Source organism: Polypterus senegalus, chromosome 6 (assembly GCF_016835505.1).
Source record: "Polypterus senegalus isolate Bchr_013 chromosome 6, ASM1683550v1, whole genome shotgun sequence".
NCBI classification, from domain to species: domain Eukaryota; kingdom Metazoa; phylum Chordata; class Cladistia; order Polypteriformes; family Polypteridae; genus Polypterus; species Polypterus senegalus.
Genome location: NC_053159.1, coordinates 28,733,277 through 28,752,646, shown reverse-complemented (window position 1 = coordinate 28,752,646; position 19,370 = coordinate 28,733,277). Strand labels below are relative to the sequence as shown.

General features: G+C 40.6%; 1 protein-coding gene across 5 annotated transcripts in view; it reads left to right on the top strand.

Moving 5' to 3' along the window:
- LOC120530911 (ephrin type-B receptor 2) overlaps positions 1-19,370 on the top strand; it is a 478,580-nt gene that overhangs the window by 272,111 nt on the left and 187,099 nt on the right. The gene's annotated exons all lie outside the window — the stretch shown is intronic.

The following is a 19,370-nucleotide window of genomic DNA, read 5'->3' as shown; positions in this document are numbered from 1 at the left end:
AGGCTTTGTGAAGTGGGTTGGTTAGCAATTGTAATATCCAAAGCTGTGCTGACAAATAAAAACTGGAGAAAGAAAGCCCTGAGGCCTTGAAAGACTTACATGTCAAACACCTTTGCTGCTATTTAAACTCTGCCATGAACCACCAGCCCCCTTCAAGTATTCCCTTGACATTACAGTCCTAATGAATTTCTAAATGACTAATAAGGATGATTGATATGTGTGTATTGACATGTCCACCCTTTGTCTTTCTGGCTACTCAAATTCTCTGCTAAGTGTCAGAACCATTCATGTATTGTAGAATTCACCTTTTACCCTCTTAATAATGGTACCGGACATCAAGAAAAAAATGCGGGGGCTCTACTGTCATAGCTTGCCCTTTATGCCCAACTTGGCATTTGTGTAAGGTCACAATAGCATTTTTCAGTCACCTATTTTGAATTTTCATGATTTGGTATTCTGCACACATAGTAAGTTGATCGGTTTTCTGTTTCTATTCATTTATTCACTCTGTCTTCAGTGATGGTAATGTACTGTAAAAAACAAAAGAAGTATGTCAGTGTGTCTCAGGCAAACCTTGCAAAGTCCAAATATATGTGAGCCAAAGACATGATTTCATTTTGTTCAGTTCGTTGAGTTTGCTCACACTTGACTCTGGATTTGAAGCAAAAAAATGTAAATTGTCTTCGAGTTTTTTAAGTAAATTTTGCCTTTTAAATTCTGAAAGATTTTAGGGGAAGTGGGAGTAGATGTGATGTGGGATCTAATGCAGAAGATCAATGAACAGGGGGAAATACCAGAGAAGTGGAGGAACAGTGTGGTTGTGCCTATTTATAAGGAGAATGCGACATTCAAGATTGTGGGAACTGTAATATATAAAGCTGGTAACACATAGCAATGAAAATATGGGAAAGGATTATAGAGAGAAGGCTTAGGGAAGGGACCACCATAGGGGAGGAGCAGTTTGGTTAGGAACAACTGATGGAGTCTTTGCATTGAGACAGCTTATAGAAAAACATCGAGTAAAACAGAAAGGCTTGCATATGGCGTTTATTGATTTGGAGAAGGCCTATGACAGAGTACCAGGTCAAGAGGTCTGGAAGTACATGTGGGAGAAAGTAGGACCAGCGAAGTGTTTGAGAATTGTCCAGGATATGTATGAGTGAGTGAGGACTCCAATTAAAAGCAGTGTTGGGGTAACAGACGAGGTCCCAGTTAGAGTAGATCTGCACCAGGGATCTTCTTGAAGTCCTCATCTCTTTGATCTGGTTATGGATGTGTTGAGTCATGGGATCAAAGACCAATGCCCTGGTGATGGCTTTTTGCTGATGACCTTGTGTTGTGTGGGACCAGAAAGGAGGAAGTGTAGACAAAGTTAGAAGAATGGAGAAGGGCTATGACAGAAGACAGAATATACAAAGTTTAATGTTGATCAGGCTTCAGATGTTTGTCTGCAGGAAGAGCTAATGAAATGAGTGGATAAATGTAAATACCTTATATCAGTAATAGCTCATGATGGAGAACTGGATGTAGAGATGACCCACAGAGTGCAGTGTGGATGGATCAAAAAGGTATCAGGAGTATTGTGCGGTCAGAGAATAAAAGTGAAGGTTAAAGGTAAGGGTTTTAAAACAGTGGTTGTATGGAGCAGAGAAATTGGCATTTAAGGGAGTATAGGGGGAGTTGTTGGATGTGGCAGAAATGAAAATGTTGAGATGACTATACAGAGTTACTAAAAATGACAGAATAGGGAATGAAGTCAGATGTACAATAAATTCGGAGAGATATCTAACAAAAGTATAGGAAAGTAGGTTGAAGTGGTATGTTGCATGTGATGAGGAACGATGATGAATATGTGGGCAAATGAGCTAAGAAAATGGAAGTACCGGGGTTGGAAGTGTAGGACGAAGCTGTATGAAGAAAGTTGATCAGGCACATGGACCCCAGAGGAAGAAGAAAAGGTGTAGACGCCTGGGAGACATCCAAGACACGCATATAAAAAGCACCAAGTAGAATTTTTAATTATTTTCTTCAATGAAGTGCACAAAGCACCACACACGCTACAATTCTCCAATAAAAATAATCAATAATAATACAACAATAATCCTCCAATCCCAGCAGCTTCGTCACCCAACCTCCCAACTGCAGCTCCGCTTACTGGGTCTTCACCAGTCCTTTAAATAGTCTATGACACGGAAGTGCTTCTCCTCTTCTTCCGGGTCAAACGGCACCTCATCAGTCCTTAATCATCCTGGAAGTAGTATGGTCTTCCGTCCTCGTGTCTCCAAAGTACTTCCGGGTTGTAGGAAAAGTAGTAGTCCCCAGGTCCTGTATGAGCTCCCCTGGCCACACCCTCATCACCCTGGGGGAGGCAGTGTCCTGGAAAGGCTGCCCTTCTCCACTCTTCCCATCCTATGTTTCTCAGAAACATAGATGGATGGGATGGCAATTCATTGCTAAATTCTCTCATCTCACCTTGGACCAGTTTAAAGTCCTATGGTTAACCGAACATGCAAGGAAGCAAGTATCTGGGAACATTCATGGTGTTAAGGTTTGGTTTCTTTTTTTCCGTAATTTTTCTAAACTGTTAGGTTATCTTATATATTGTTTATCTTATTGCTCTGAATATGAACAAAAGTCTTTACTATATGAAAATCCTGTCTGGTGTACATATACAAAGTTTCATTATGATGCCGTTATTTGCATGATGCCATCTTCAAGCACCAGATAGTCAGAAACATATTGATAAAATGGAGTGTGCAGACATGAAAAGGACAGATTAACAGTAAAAAATGGGACTCAGATGTTTGGATCAAGTTTTGACTGGTTTTACATTCAGAGAAATGCCTCTTATCTTTGTTGCTTGCCAGTAAAGTTTATTTTCATGAAGCTGGGAAGAAGCTGGGCTATTTGATCAGTGTAGCAAAGTTCTAAAGTGCAGTGGGCAGGAATGGGCACCAGTGGTCAGAGGTACAAGTAGAAAAGGGCAGAAGCTGTTAGAGTGTCTATGAGAGAGAGCAGGCGCGTACTTGAAAAGAGCACATCCACACACAGGTCTGGTTTAGTGATTCTCACAGTCCGTGTGTGCCAAATGAATCAGCTAGCTCCTAAGTCACATGTTTCACAAAAGCAGAAAAAACAAGAATAGAACAATTGTGATGGAAACAGGTCTTTCAGCCCGCTAAGCTTGACCATTCTATTCACCTACACTGTCTAACATCACTGATGATGTGTTCAACTTGCATCACAAGGTGTGTGCTGTGTCATTTCAGTCTGGCTTTACCAGTGATTTCCAGGAATATGCTGGTTGACTACCACGAATAGTGCAGTGACAGCAGGAGACACAGAAACTGGAGCACCCCAGTCTGCAGCTGCTAAAAATGAGGACCCAATATCGCCATGGAAAGCTCTACAGAGATACTGTATACCCCGAGGGGTGCTCAAGATGGGTGGAGGATGATTGATCTAAAATAACACCAAGTTGAGATTCAAAAGGTCCACACTGCTTGGTGTTTTATTCCATGTCTTTAGGGCGAAGAAAAACTTTATAACATTTGTACGAAATTTGCCCTTAAGAAGAAGTTATTATACAGTAAAATGGCAGTTAGCATTCACCATACCAATTCCCTTCGCCATTTTAAACACTTCAGTCATGTCTCGTCTTAATCTAAAAGGTTCGACTTGTTAAGTCTCTCTTCATCACTCACACGTTGCAGTCTTGGAATCAATCTGGCGACTCTCCTCTCAACTTTTTCTAATGCTGCTATGTTGTTTCTTGTAATAAGGTGGATCAAAACTGTATAGAGTAGCCCAGGTTTTCCCTGATATGTTGGACTTAATATGCCTCCATCCATCAGTTTTTAAGGGATGTTGGGATAATTTAACAGAATTGCTCCAGCCATACAGTGAGTTAGTGAAAGGAGGCAGCCTTCTGGTTTTAGCAGGGGTAAGCAAGCTTCAGCTCCCAGCTGACTGGCCGTATCATAAATAAGAGCCCTTCTTTCTTTAAGGAAGTGGTGTGTAAAAATGTTGACAATCTGCATTATTGCTTAATCTTTCACAAAGTTAATTCAGCAGAGTGTTAACTAATTGCCAATTTTAAAGCCAGTGTTCCCTTTAAGTTACAAGGAAGCAGGGTGTCAATTTTTTATATTAAAATTTGGCCATGGAATGAGACATTACAGTAGCCGAAAATCTTTTGTAATATGGTGGTAGCCATTGCAACAGACCATCGTATGATAATACTAAAATTACAGCTACTAATACATGTAATATCATTATTGCAGGATGTCCTAATGGAGACAAGCTTCTGGCTGACTTAGACTGGCTAGACATTAACGTTTTTTGTTTCTGTTTTATAATAAATGTTTTGAGCCAACTGTCAAAGAAAAAAAATATTAAAAATGAATATTAGTTCCACCAATTTTTGCTTCAGAATGTTGACAGGGCAACTGGATGAAGCTCAGCAAGTCAACAACTCAGGTTATAATTACTTTGCAGATTTTCTGGCATGAAGTTATAACTTGGGAAATCAACTGAATGGTATCACTCTGGCGTTTAGGATCACTCAGAGAGCACGCAAGCACAGCATAACTTAATATCCATCAATCAGTGATTGTCATGTCGTCCTGAAAGGTAAAATTACCCGTACAACACAGTTTGATGGTTGATGGAAAGTGTTTAAATTCTGTAGCCATTATATGCTTTTTAACTGTGAATTGTTTATGCAATTTTTTGCGCTTCTTTGGGTAAGGGATACTTTTGCTTTAAAGCTTTAAATATGGGGCTATAAAATTGCAGACCATTAAATGGGACACACACAGAAACAGTGAGGAGATGTACCAGCAACAAGAAGAAATGAAATACAGTACATGCTGCTACGTCACAAGGTCACTGCCGCCAAGATTAACACTTCTTGTGATTGTGCCTTCATCCTTGACAGTTATGGGTCTCCCCTGTCAGTTATTTTTTCTGAGCTTGCAGCTAAATCTCTTTTCTAGAAAGATGAATGGTTCATATCGAGATATTTCCTTACTTCTCTGTCTGGTAGGCAAAGGTAAAAACATCCATCCATCCAGTGTCTAAACTCACTTCGTCTGATTAATGAAGATTATCACAGGAGCACTGAGTATGAGGAAGAACACAATCCTGGGTGACACTCAACCCAGTCGTATAGGTAGATAAATAGATTAGATTGATAGACATAAAAGTTACTATATTATAGACTAGCTAGTCTGTGATAAATCAGTCCACCATAAATTCTAGACTGTTGGTCTAGTCTAGAACTCTAACTGCAGTAGCATCACCTAACTGAAGTAATCCTTTCTGAGACACACATTCTAAGAAGTTTGCATTTAATAATAAAATGCAGTGAGTTTTTCATTCCAACATATAGCTCGTACAATTAACAATCTAACCTAATAAAGGACATTTTAAGTAGGAAAAAAATGGAAATACTAATCTCATTGGAACTCGCTGACAGTCACTCAGAGGGAAACAGCTCATGGTCAAAGCACAGGATCCTTAAACTCAGGTACTGTGAGGCAAGTTCACACTCTTTATAGATTATAATGGAATTTATAATCTATTGACACAGTTTATTTTTACTTTCAATTTGCTACATCAATGTAGGACTTTAATGATGTTAACATTCCCTCTATGAAGATTTTTTTATGTGTTAGGATATAGTGGGTTGGATAATGACTGACTGACATGACATATTTTTTTCTATTGCAATTTTCCTTTATTTGTCTGTTGACCCAGTTAAATGGTATTTGGTGTAGAATTTTCAAAAACAATGCTAATCTTTGTGATGCACCATCTGTTGGAATAACAAATATGATTCACTTTATTGCTACATTCATTACAAAATACATTCCAATGGATGGTATATGCAAATGGTAACACTGAGTACACCCAACACATTGTACCTCCTGGATGGACAGCAATCAGGATAGATAGATAGATAGATAGATAGATAGATAGATAGATAGATAGATAGATAGATAGATAGATAGATAGATAGATAGATAGATAGATAGATAGATAGGAAAGGCACTATATAAGAGACAGATAGATAGATAAATGGTTAGGAGTGCTAATCCAGAACTATGAGCACAATAACATATTAAAAACAGTATAAAGAATATTTTCCCTATGTCAATGTGTCTGTTACAACTCTGTACCTAAAGTGAAGATGCGGCCAATAGGAGGAGGCATTAAACTGCCTGAATACTACAGGCAAAACAGAGCCTCAGTATCCTCTGTAAGCACACTATGGTAGAATGAGGTGCTCATGTACAATGCTTTATGCGGCGAAAGGGCATCATTAGATGGATAACTTTACCATCATTCTCTTTTCTTTAGCTGCCTCCTCTGAGTGCACATTCAGGCCTGTCCTTCCTGATCAGTTTGTTAAGGCCTTAAGCATCCTGAACTGGTTGTTATTTCCCCAGCAGAGCACAGTGTTGGACTGACAGACCATGCCCAGAAGCTTGTCCCACATGTCAAAGAACCTCAAAAAGCAGAACCTGTTGTGGGTCTTTTTGTACAGCGGGTCTCCTAAATGTTGTCCAGTCATTCCAGTCGACTGTTCAAATGGTTTCTCAGGTATTTATAAATGTGCACCACCGCCACCTCCTTCATAATTATGATGACTGATCTCAAGGGCACTCCGAGGGTTACTGCCACATTTTGGTAATATTCACTTGCAGGGGGTTCCACCTGAATCACGTCAAATGTTCTTGACCACCTTGATACTGTATACTCCTTCTCATCTCCGTTGTCAATGCAGCATCCAATGGAGGAGTAAAATGAGATATAGCTGACATAAACCCGAGTTGTACTTAAATTCTGTGGTGTAGATGTTAAAGATAAATGAAGAAATGAGAGATCCACAAAGCCAGTGCAAAGAAAAATATAGAAATAAATATTTTGGGTATTTTTAGGCTAAAGAAAACAGCGAGAAACTGGTGTTTCTCGTTGTGTGACGTTATAAATCAGTACAAAGCAGCAGAAGAAACTTGCCCACTTGATAATCCCTGAGATTGTGGATTGCCTGGGCCGAGAAGAAACAATTCATTTGGTACTGCATTTAGGGAGACCTATGATGGAAAGGCCTGGTGTTTGCCCCTTGACAGGGCTGGCTTAACACCTGGGCACACTGGGCAGTTGCCTGGGGACCCCATGATGAACTATGTATGTTGTGACTTGTTGAGTGATTGTGTAGATAGGGGCCCCAATGCATTGCTTTGCCCGGGGGCCTATAATGCTGTTAAGACGGCCCTGCCCCATGGGCAAGGGTGTAAGTGACTATATTGAAGCGACCTGGACTTTAAGCATAGCCCCCTGAAGATATACACAAAGGAAATAACATCATACCTCTTGTTATGTAAAACCAGTAAACCCCTGATTCTGTAAAGAATCAGAAATCCAAGAATGGCAATCACTTTCTGTTCCCTCCGATCTTTGGAGGGATGAAAAATCATGGAGGGTGGGAGCGTCCTGGGAAAGTTGTCATTTAATTAAATAAATATATTTGTACTATAATTAACCTAATTATTAAAACTAAAATTGAAATTTAATTGTTATATCATTTAAGTCCAAAATGTCTTTGAGTTGCTGCACTCATGAGTAAAAAAAAAATATCGAAGTACAAAGGTTTAAATGAAGTAAATTGGAAACAAAAAATTCATTAAGTGGTCAATTCAAAATAGTTAATCAAAAATTTCCTTATAAACAACATTTTTGGTAAAGATGGTTTCCTGTCCTTGAATCGGCTCTGACTGGTATGAAGTAGTTAAAACCTTCACTTTAATGTCACACGAACGGCGGACTCTTGAAAAGGCAACATAAAGGTATCCATGTCCAAATACAGGCTCAGATAGGTAAATCCCTACTTTGTCCATGGTTTGTCTTTGGGATTTGTTGATCGTCATGGCACATGCAGCCTTAATGGGAAATTGGCGTTGTTTAAGTTTAAAAGGTAGTTTTGTCCCTACTTTAAGGTTAAGATTGTGTTGAGGTAATCCGGCCGGGCTAATAATGTTTAAATATTCTAATGGGAAATGAAGATGCTCAGTTTCATGTTTAGAATCAACACTGTCAGAACTTACAAATACGTGGCTTTCTCCAGGAAGCAATCCAATCATTTGGTTATTTATCTGGTCAACGTCAATAGGTTGTATATGCGGTGGTGTGCGCGTTCGCGTTCGGGCGGCGGTTGTACTGTGCACGTCTTGCTTTTGGCCTCTGATCTCGTCTTGGAGATCTACATTACTGAACAAAGGTTGTATATGCGGTGGTGTGCGCATTCGCGTTCGGGCGGCGGTTGTATTGTGACCTGAAGTTTAGTTTACAGGTTGTGTTGTGTTGTTTGGGCACCACCTACTGACTCTGGGAAGCTGCTGGGTTGGACAATGGGGTGCTGAAGCACTCTGTGCGTGCACTTTTGGTGCTTCTGGCCTCTGGCATCCGTGCATATATACAACCTTCGTTTAGTAATATAGATGACAAAAACTCAGTATGCATTGTGAGTTTGCAAGAAAATATTGTAACACTGCAGAGAGCTCTTTATAGGCAGGACTGAAAGACAGTGGTCTGAGAGTGCTTCACATTGTGGGCGGGGTGAAATGAGTGTCTGGGTGTGGGCTGGGCATGGCAGCAGGCCACATCCTTTAAATGAGGAGGGTTCGAGATAGAGGGTGGAAAAAAATTAATTGGAACCCCACGCAGCAGTTACAGTATTTTCTGTATTTAGTTGTTCAGTAAACAAGCCTGTTATTGAGACCATCCTGTAGCGGTGCTACCAAAAGGACTCCCCTTCTCAGCAGTTAGCAAGAATGCTCCAGGACCAACACGAGATCATTGTCATTTTATAAGAAGTTTGAGTTCAGTTCGGGGGGAAATGAAACAGTCCGTGTGAAACTGCAGTGATCTTTGACAGATAGCTTTTTAGTTGCATACGTCACAAAGAGTGTCTTTCCTGCATAATGCTGCAATGGTTTTTATTTGCAGACTATGGATTCATGTATATTGCAATTTACATGCTTTGCATAGTCTAACTAATAACATTCTCTATATCTAAATTATTGTGTATTCCATAGTTAGAGTAAAATTTTAGTGTTCATCGAACAGGCATCCCTCGATTGTCATAGGATATTTTGCACACTGACCACAAGATGTACCAAGCAGCCTGTTAGTCCCCCGCAGAAGTAACTGTTTGCAGTGTTTGAACACTGGAGTCGCTAAATGTTTCATTTTTATTATGCTACAGCCACAGCAGTTTTCCCCCAAATTGCAACAGACTTGCCAGGCACCATATGGTCTCCTGAAAACTGTTTATTTGAATAGTTTCTGACTTTGGCAAATTTGCAGGTGGGTTTAAAACCAACACTTTGTTTTCTTTTCAAGCTGGGGGCTCAACCTCTGTCATATTGGGGTACCCCACATATTTTGCATGACTCCAGTAGAGAAACCCTTGGGGTACAATGTCACAAAAATTGATGCTTTCACTCAGTCATACCAGGCCAGTTTAGAATTGCCAGCCAACAGAACACAAATCTCTGGGATGTGGGAGGAAAACCAAATTCCCCAGAGAAGCTCTGCAATAATGCACAAAGAATGTATATACTCCACACTCACAGTGACCAGGCCATGTCTGAACTGCAAGTTTGTGGCACTGAGTGCTGTGCCCCTGTGCTTCCCGCCATTAATTCTTTGAGCAATAATCTAAGCTATTGCTTTTGAAAGAGCTGTGAAGTGAGCAATCTTGATTAGTGAATTTGTATCCATTGTGTCCACCAATTTACTTATACCTTACACATCTGATAATCATAATGCAATAGTGTGCCCCCCTCTGAAATGATATATGACGTGCTTTCCAGTTTCAGTGCCAGGAGTTTCCTTCATAATTCTCAGATTAATATAATGTAACGTATCCTTCTTGGCCACAGATGGGTTAATGGGGGCAAGTAGCATTATGGAAGACGCAATGCCTGAACTATTTGGCTATGCTTCTTTGCCACGTGCAGCAGGTTCTGATTTTACAGACTCCCCCCTGCCCCCATTTGATCAGGGCACTCAGTATAATTGAGATGGATGGAGTGCAACTGGAGGTTATTACAGGGATGCAGAAGGAAGAAGGTCCCAGCCCTTGATAGTTGTTAGTTGGAATAACATATTAGAGGGTCTTGAATTTCCGCTGATTAAGTTCAAGAGTCAGTCATGCTATCCCCAGGGCCACTAATGAGTTTATGTGACAATGATATACAGATTGTGCTTCTTAGGCCTGGCACCTTGTAACCACTACGGCCTAATTCCCCTGGTTTTAAAGCTGTGTGAATTGAGATCACTTGGGTCCAGATTTGTACTCTTGCTCCTTAAAGTCGGCTTTTTCAAAGCCACTAAATGATTAGAGGCAAGCTGTTAAAAAATATGGTCCAAATCTTTAGAGAACTAGGAACATGACTGTGTGTCTGCCCATAACAGCTTCAGCTTGTTTTCATGCCAGTAGTAGGCAAGGTTGTTCATCCCCAATGTGATTCTTTTCAGCGAAACCTTATATATTGTGCACCAGTGTCCTATGAAATGAGGCCAGCTTATAGCCTGCTTGACCAAAATAGTAGAAAATGTGATTTTCAGAATTCACTCGAAGGAGGAAGCAGCTTGATGTCTGCTACAAGGAGGGACCCAAAAATCCCCAGTAGCACAGGAGTAGAGTGTAGTTCTTGAATACACCACTAGGTATTGTATACCTACAGTCTGGTTTATCAGTCCGCTGAGTTGATTGAGTGCATATTTTTATCATTTATTCTACAGTCATGCAGGTGACTTTAGCAATTTTTTTTTTCTGCAAACCACCATGGCAGATTCTCAGGAGACAAAATAACAGCGTCCATAAATAAACAAAATGACGTCAATAAAGAAATACCATTTTAATCACCTTAAGAAAATGTCCAAAAAAATGCATTAAAAAAATGAGTTCTCTATTGGAAAACACACGAAAGAAAGACAAACAAACCCAAAAGAACCGGAACCATAACACAAATTAAAATTCTTATTAGTTACTCTTTTGTACGCATTGAAAGAGAAGGAAATGTTATCCTGTTGATTATGCAAGGGGCCTCATGTAACAAAACTAGAAATGTGCGAACACACGAAAAAATTCAAATGCAAACTGCATAAGCAAAGTTCTATGCACTTTCCCTTTATAAATCCCTATCACCATGAATGAGCCTACAGCCCCATCGAAACTCCTCCCCAAATTTTGCATATTTGAATATGCAAATCAATAAAAATAGCCCCTTCTTTTCAGTGTTTTATTAAAAGACAATGGGAAAAGCTTGTATAAAAAAGAACTTCAGAGAATGTGAGATGGGGGTCCTGCTCAGTGAAGTGGAGGCAAAGGAAAAATGTACTATTTGGTGGCGTAAGCAGTGGTATAAGCAACAAAAGGAAACTGATGGAGTGGCACAGCATGATGTAGGCACTTAAAGTTCAAGTTCAGAAAGTCGCACAGTGCCCGAAATAAAAAAAGAAGTGGTCAGATATCAAAGTAGACATGAAAAGGTGAGTTGTAGTCCACCATCTCAGTGTCAAATTCCAGGGCTCACACTATTTGAACAATAAGCTACTTCAGTCATTGGCAAGACACTTCTAACTGGCATTTTACAACAGCCCGAGCCTTATAGTGGAGGTAATTATAACATCACTCTTGTTCAGTTAGTGGGTTAGTGAGTGGGGTGAGAAGCCATGTCTACAGCTGGTACCTGCTGTCATCTAAGTAATCGTGTTATATGGGTACATCATACAGGTAACTTAAAATGTTACATGTCTTATCTTACCAAGAAGCCATCTATTACACACAACACCATTTTCAAGTTTGTTCCCAATAATACTATTTCGCAGAATGAATGAATCATGAGTTGAGCCAGGCCATCTCGCAACTACATTAATGAGACGCATTTTCACATCACAGATAATTTTCACATTAATAGAGTTAAAATGCTTTCTATTTACATAAGCAAATTTATTCTCTGAAGGTGCCTTTATAGCAATATGCGTGCAGTCAATCACTCCAATTACATTTGGAAAACTGGGCATTGCTGCAAATTGGACTTTGCTATCTGCCCGTTCAACCAAAGTGTATGGAAATCTTATATATCTGGATGACAAGCAGATAATATCATCCCATACTGCTGGCTGACTGAGAAATACCCGACCGGACAGCCAGTTCACATTGAGAAGGAGCAGGTAGAGCACAATTCCTCACAGTCTGCCTTTGTAAAGCCGACCCCAGTTCAGCACACAACTCCAAGAGGATAGCTCTTGGAAATCAAAATCGACTTAGAAGCCAGTCGTCATCATGGGACAAGTCAAGTCAAGTTGGGGAGCATGCACTGGTACAGTTCGTTGCCGCACCCACTACATGACGAAACAACTTGGGATCCCGATTGGCAACCCCCCAGGCAGATGCACGGTCCAGTCCTACCCTCCGGAAATTACCCTCTATCTGCCTCAGCCTGGTGTTACATGGGCGACCCCTTGGCCTGGTCCAGCCACTCGGGTCCCCAGCAATGAGGATCTTATGAGCCGGATCACCCTCGGGGAAACGCCCCAACTGGCCGTAGTGCCATAAATGACGCTCCTTCACAGTGCAGGTAATGTGCCTCATTCGGGACTCCATGAGCAACCGCTCATTCGACACAAAGTCAAAGTAACGGTACCCAAGGATTTTCTGGAGAGACCATGGTGGTATGGGACAAGAAGTCTAAATACACCCTCTCTCCTAATTCTTCCATTTGTAATGTCTTGTAAGAATGATGAAGCACCCATTGTAGTTGAAATAGTTTGGCCTTTCTGTTTAACATTATACTGTATTGTTACAGATTGATTACAATCAAGTGACTTACATTTGTAAACTATATGTAATTAATTTTGGTGTATTTGATAAAGGCAACATCATAGATGCAAATACAAAAAAGAAAGGGAAACCACAAAGAAACAGTAGCACTGCTATGACACTGGGTGCCACCGGTTTACAAAACCAAGCAGAAATGTATGTACGCATTGTTTGAGGCTGCCTTGAAAATCTGCGTAGCATTATGGCAATTTTAGTTTTTATACACCTTAATGTGAGTTTGGAAATGGGTGTGCAAATCATTTTTGCACGTATGCACCATTTATACATGAGGCCTCAGATGGGTGAGATTTCGCTTATCATTGGAGAAACTGTGCATTGTGGTAAAAATGTCGAAGGCACCATTTACCTTTAAAATGTGATGCAAGGAAGGAAATAATACTAGGGGAGAATTATTTGATAGCCCTGACTATAAGTTTGACGGATTTGAATGTTGAAAAGGACTTCATTGCTCTCTGTGCGCAGACTCATTTTGTTAATGATGCTGTTTGCCATCGTTCTTATAGCAGTAATAACAACATTAATGAACGGTTTACGCAGTGCATAACATTCATCATTGTACCTTGCAGTGTTTATGCTTCAGTTGCCTCAAGCTCGAGCGTCGCAGGAGGCGAGACTCTGTTTAGACAAGGCAGTCAAATGCTGTTAAATAAGGAGAGCTAGGCTTTGGGGCCATCTCTTTACATGCCCCTTCATCCTGCAAGTTTATGCTGTAGTCATTCTCTTTGTAGTAAAGCCGTGATTAATGTCTAATTGATGCTCAGAGCACTGAATTCAAGTTATTAGTGTCTGCTCAATGTATGAGAGAGAGGCCTTTGATGAAAGCAAGTTATTTAGCAGTGGAAGGAAAAGGCACCACAGAGAGTAGCTACTCATGAGCGCAATGAATAATCAATGATCTATAAAGTTATTGTAACAGGCTAGCCATCACACTCTGGGTGGGGACCCAAGCAGGCATATCTACAAACCTCTTCCTTCACCCTTTAATCTCAAATATTCTGGAGTATGAGGAGAGCCTAAACAAGCCGCCTCTTTTGGACAATGGCAGATCAACATGCGTAATTCAGATCACTACAGTGGCTCCCTGTAGCAGCACATATTGAGTTCACATCCTTGATGCTTACCTACAGAGTAGTCAGTGGTTCAACATCTATATAAAGGAGACACTTGTGAGATCCTGTGCTCATTCTCACCCACTCAGATCTGCTGATGAATGGTGTCTGGAGATGCCACCTCTGCGTGGTATCAAATCACAGTGCAGACTCTTTTATGTGCACCTCCTGGCTGCTGGAACGAGTTGCCCACTTCCATTTAAACTGATGACTTCCTCAGTGTGCTTTAAAAGCATCTGAGGACTCTCTTGTTTGGTGAAATCCTGTCTAATTGATAATGGCTTGGATCGGTTCTGTACTATCCAGTATAAAAGTTATATTGTGTATAGAATAGTGCATTTGAAATTTGAATTTCTGGCTAATTGATAATGGCTTTGATAACTAAGGATGTGTAACGACTTGTATTGTTCTGAGCACCACACTTTTAATGATCAATTTTGTAACCTGGTCCTGTAGCACATTTTCTCAAACAGTCCCCCATACCAATCTTTACTTGATTATGGTGACTTCTTTTGTAAGTTGCTTTGAACAAAAACTTCTGTTTAGGAAATAAATGTAAATGTAATTTAATGAAATCAAAATCCTAAAAGAATAATGTAAAGTTAAAATGATTAAGTCTGTGTCACATTGCACGTCATTGGCAGAAATAGTGTTAGTCATAGCTGCTGAGCCACACTGTCCCACTCCGTAGTTCTAATTATGCGCCCATTTTTAATATTCCTTATTAGCTGAAATACCCAGCGTTGCCTGGGAGGAAAATAAATTGTTTTTTTTTTTAATTGTTTGAGGAAAATATAATTAAAAAAAAACTTTAAAAATAAAATAAATTAACAAATAATGAAGACTCACTAATGTGCTTGTCTTGCGGTCTTGTATGTCTGTTATTATCCACTTGACACTTGGAACCGGCCAACTCTATTTAATTTCAAAAGCAACAGGGGTGCGGTGGTGCTGAAACATAAAGAACTAGCCAACCCGCGGCGTACCATACGCCGCATAATCAGGCCGGATTTTTAAGCACAGGGAGAAAATTAACATTTGAAAAATCGGTAATGTAATAAATCAGCAAGAAAAGCAACCTTGTAACAATGCACAGAACGAACCAACACACAATCGTCCGTGACTGAAAACTGGCGGACCGCCATCGCTTATGTGCCCACCTCCAACTCGTCACTTGAGTCGTTGTCGTCTTTGCACAGTCCAGATGCACCTGTGACTCACGTAGACTTTCCGTGTTACTGCAGGAGCATCTAAGAAGACGCATGTTTGTCGCGGATGCGAATTGCTGTATGTAGCGTGTAAAACAGTCGTGCGTCGTAACCGAAAACTCGGTTTTTAAAGACTGCTTACTTCATTGTGTTTTAACCTCAGTTGTAAAGGATTGTTTTAAGGATCCCATGGGATACCCCTCGCAAACCGTTGTACACGCTGCATATGGTGATTCACCTCCGCGAGAAACATGCTTCTATGAACAGTCAAGGTGGCTCGGAGGTGCCAGAAGTTGGTGAGTGTGGCTCCTTCCTGCGTGCGCCATAGGTGTCTTACTTGTCAGCGGCTCAGTGAATCCACGCCCCTTCCGGCTTGCTTTCCATGGTTGTCTTGCCTTAGTGAATTATATATATAGATACTGGCAGTCACCTCCAGTTTGCCCTCTGGTGGTCGTTCTGAGTGTCAACTGGATGATACATTGCATACAAGACCGCAAGATCACCCCCAACCCTACCCAGAAGGGGGTGTGTTAGGGCTGATTTCACCCTACAGTATTTTTAGTCAACCAATGAGAAACGTGTACCAAGTTTCATGAAAATCGCTCCAGCCTTTTGGAAGTGATGCTGGAACATACAGTACATACATCCCCACACATATACATATATTTAATATAATTTAGATAATTAATATATATAGATTACTAGTAACGTGTGTGCCACTTACTGAAAGACAGTTTGATGGTTAGGAGCCTAACAAGACAATGTGCAGATATTTGATTGCTATGAGACGTATGTAGCATGGATTGCATTTGCTCACATTTCACATGAGCTGGTTTTAAATCTCTTATTAGAACTTAGGCAACATTTGGTTCATCGTGATGTGCCTCAGGTACTCACATCAACCTCTCAGGGGTACTCAGGCTCACTGCACCTTCTCCTTAATCACATTTGCCAATTTGGCTTAGAGCCATTTTTCTCAAACACCTGAAGTGGAACCAGAGTCCGTGAGGCCTGCAATTGCTTTGTATTTGCAAGGCCACTTGGGGAATTTGCAAACTATTCACACACATAGGACTCCTTTGCTTGAACTGAGAGGGTTTCCGTAATTCGCATTCATGGCATCGGGTATGGGCCGGTGGGGACTGCACAAAGAAACCAGAGAGCCGTGGCAAGGGGAACAGCGAGAAAGCATTTGCCAAAGAGCAGACGTGCCAATTAAGCTCCTGCTAGAGCAGAGAGACAGACAAAACACTGACAGGCCAGCAGAGGAGCTGAAAATTTCAAGAAAAAGAGAATACGTTAAAAACGTTAAAGCAGCCGCACAAGCCTGCTGCCTGTCAGCCTACCTCTAGGAGCTTGTCAGTGTTGGTGCACCATGTTCAGAATTTTATATATCAGAATTTTATTTTTGAGTAATCAAAATATCTTTTTTTGCAAGCTGGTTTAATAATTTTAAATTCTATAGTAAAAGCAACACTGATAATTATATTGAAGTCCAATCGCAAAACAATCAATAACAATTTTAAAAGGGAAATTAGTAAAAGCTAAATGTTAACAGGCTGCATTACTTAGTGGTTAGGGAGATGGACAAGGCTTTATGTGCAGATGCAGCTGCGGATGCCCTGCGACTCTGACAAAATCGCTTAACCTGCTTGTGCTGCTATTGCAAGGACAGACAAGTTCACTTTTACCGTCTTGAAATGTCACTAAAGATGTCTTATTAAAAAACAGGTTATAGGAAACAGAGTGTGGTCCATCCCAGTGAACTCCGACACCCTCACTCACTTAACCTAACAGTCTCCATCTTTAAGAATGTTCTCTTTCTTCATGCAGACACTGTGACTATATGCTTGATGGATCTGAATGTCGATGTTTGCCATCGTCTGCAATGGGCTGCCCGGGGTTTGTTCCTGCCTTGCGCCCTGTGCTGGCTGGGATTGGCTCCAGCAGACCCCCGTGACCCTGTGTTTGAATATAGTGGGTTGGAAAATGTCTGACTCACTGACTGACTGACTGTTTGCCATCATTCTTTGTATTTTGCCTTAAGTCAGACAGGTTAGCTGTGTGTGTGCAAGAGCTGAGTAGCAATAAGTGCTCACCCAGAAAGTCAACGCATACAGTGCAACCACAAGGAATAAGAATTGTGGGTGTTTTGGGCATTCTCAACAGAAGAGTCTCATCTATCTGATGGCATTTGTTTTACGTACCAGGAGAAAATGTAAAAAAGAAATAATGGGGCTGGGATATTGCAGCTGAGCTCACTGTACCTGTAAAGCATTGGTGTGGCACCAGCTCTGTTAGGCAGCACGTTACTGGTGATCAGAAAAAGCAGCAAACTTGTGATTTTTTCAAAATAGGAAACTGTGCTGAAAAGTCATTATGAAGTCTTGTTATTTTTAACCCTGGCAATTTGTAACTGTGTTATCTGGCATACTCAGGCAACAAGAGTAGAAGTTGTATATTGTGCCGCCAGTGGCCATTTGTTTCTAACCAATTTTTCCAAAATAATGGCACCCTGAATATTTATTGACCTTTATGGACATTTAATGGGCAGCTCAGTAGGATTTCTAATGGTATGGCATGTACACTGAATCCACTGGCAATATCTGAGGATTAAGAAGTTGATAGTGTTGACTATTGCAAAACTATACCGCTCACATGCCAGCTGGCACAACTATATTCTTTGTTTCCAGTTGTTTATAAACTGGTTAACTGTTTAAATAGCTTTGTCAGTGGAATGGCTTCTAAAGTTGCCCCCGTTGTGTGAGAGTATATAGTTGTCCCTGAAAGCGCGGTGCTACTAGAATCACATATGTAATTGTTTGTCCTTAAGAAGTATTTGGTTTACTTCCATAATATGTTGCCAATTATATCACCAAACGTTTTCAGTTATAGAATGTATAGTTGGTGCAGAGTAAGAAATGCTGAAGCTGCATACTTGGAGGTGGCCCATGTTTGTCATGACTTCAGGTCTGTCCATGCCATTTATTTTTAAATCGTCTTAATCAAACCAGCAATGGGAGATTCTTCCCAAAAGCTTAGTACCATCTTAGCCTTTCACCCTCTGGTGAGGACCAGCTGACAGAGCTTCCCAGAATAGATGGTCAGTGGAAGTCATATAATTATCAGAGTGACACTTGGCTCCATACTGAAGCATCTGACCGCAGTGGGCACCACAGCCATCCTGCCACAAAATCTGCACATTGAAATCAAATACAGCTAATGAAATTATAACAGTCTGGAATAAAAAAGCGGCCCAGTCAAAAAATTAGACAGCTTTGTTAATCAGAGGATAATGTTTGACAGTGAAATGAAAAACAAATGAATGCCTGAAACATTCCACTGGAAAAGAGCTCCGAATAAGAAAGGCATGTGAAGCGATGCACAGAATGAGAACATGCTGAAAACGCTGACAGGAATGAAGAACGGAAAAGAATCCAAGCCGAAACCGCTGAAAAAAATGACAAGCTGCAAACACTTCCAGAAATGGCCTAGAAAAACCACCGCAGAACTGGCAAAGGAAAGGAAAAAGGGGGGAAAAAATGCCAAATTCTGAATAATATCAGCACAGCAAAAAATGTGCAGTGAAAGAGTGAAACACCATATAAATCTGAAAGAAAAACGAAGCAGAAAAATGATGAAGCTGTGCCAGTCAGGGCTCCTACAGAACCATGCCAGGGAGTTGGCAAGAGAGTCCAGCAGTACAGGATCATTCAGTATGTATTATAAATATAGCTCCTTTTACTGCGATATTTATAGGGACAGATATTCAAAAGTAGCCTCCATCTACTCAGATACCCATAAATACTGTATAAGCTGTGCTGCAGCTGTTGCTGCCTGAGCAGGGCCACACAAAGAAGAAAACAGAAAGAACACGGTCTCACATTCAAAACGCATCCGATTTTCTCTTCTGTCTTTTTATTTATGAATTAAATGAGTGGCCTTTTTGAGCCCCAAAAATACTTAGAAATTTATCTGCCATGAATCTGTCCAAGCCATTATAGAAGAATTTGGACAGCAAACAGGTATGGGCAGATTTGTGGTAGATAAAATTTTGCTTAAATAAATATAAAGTATTACACATTGGAAGTAGAAATGTGAGATTTGAATACAAAATCGAAAGTACACCTTATG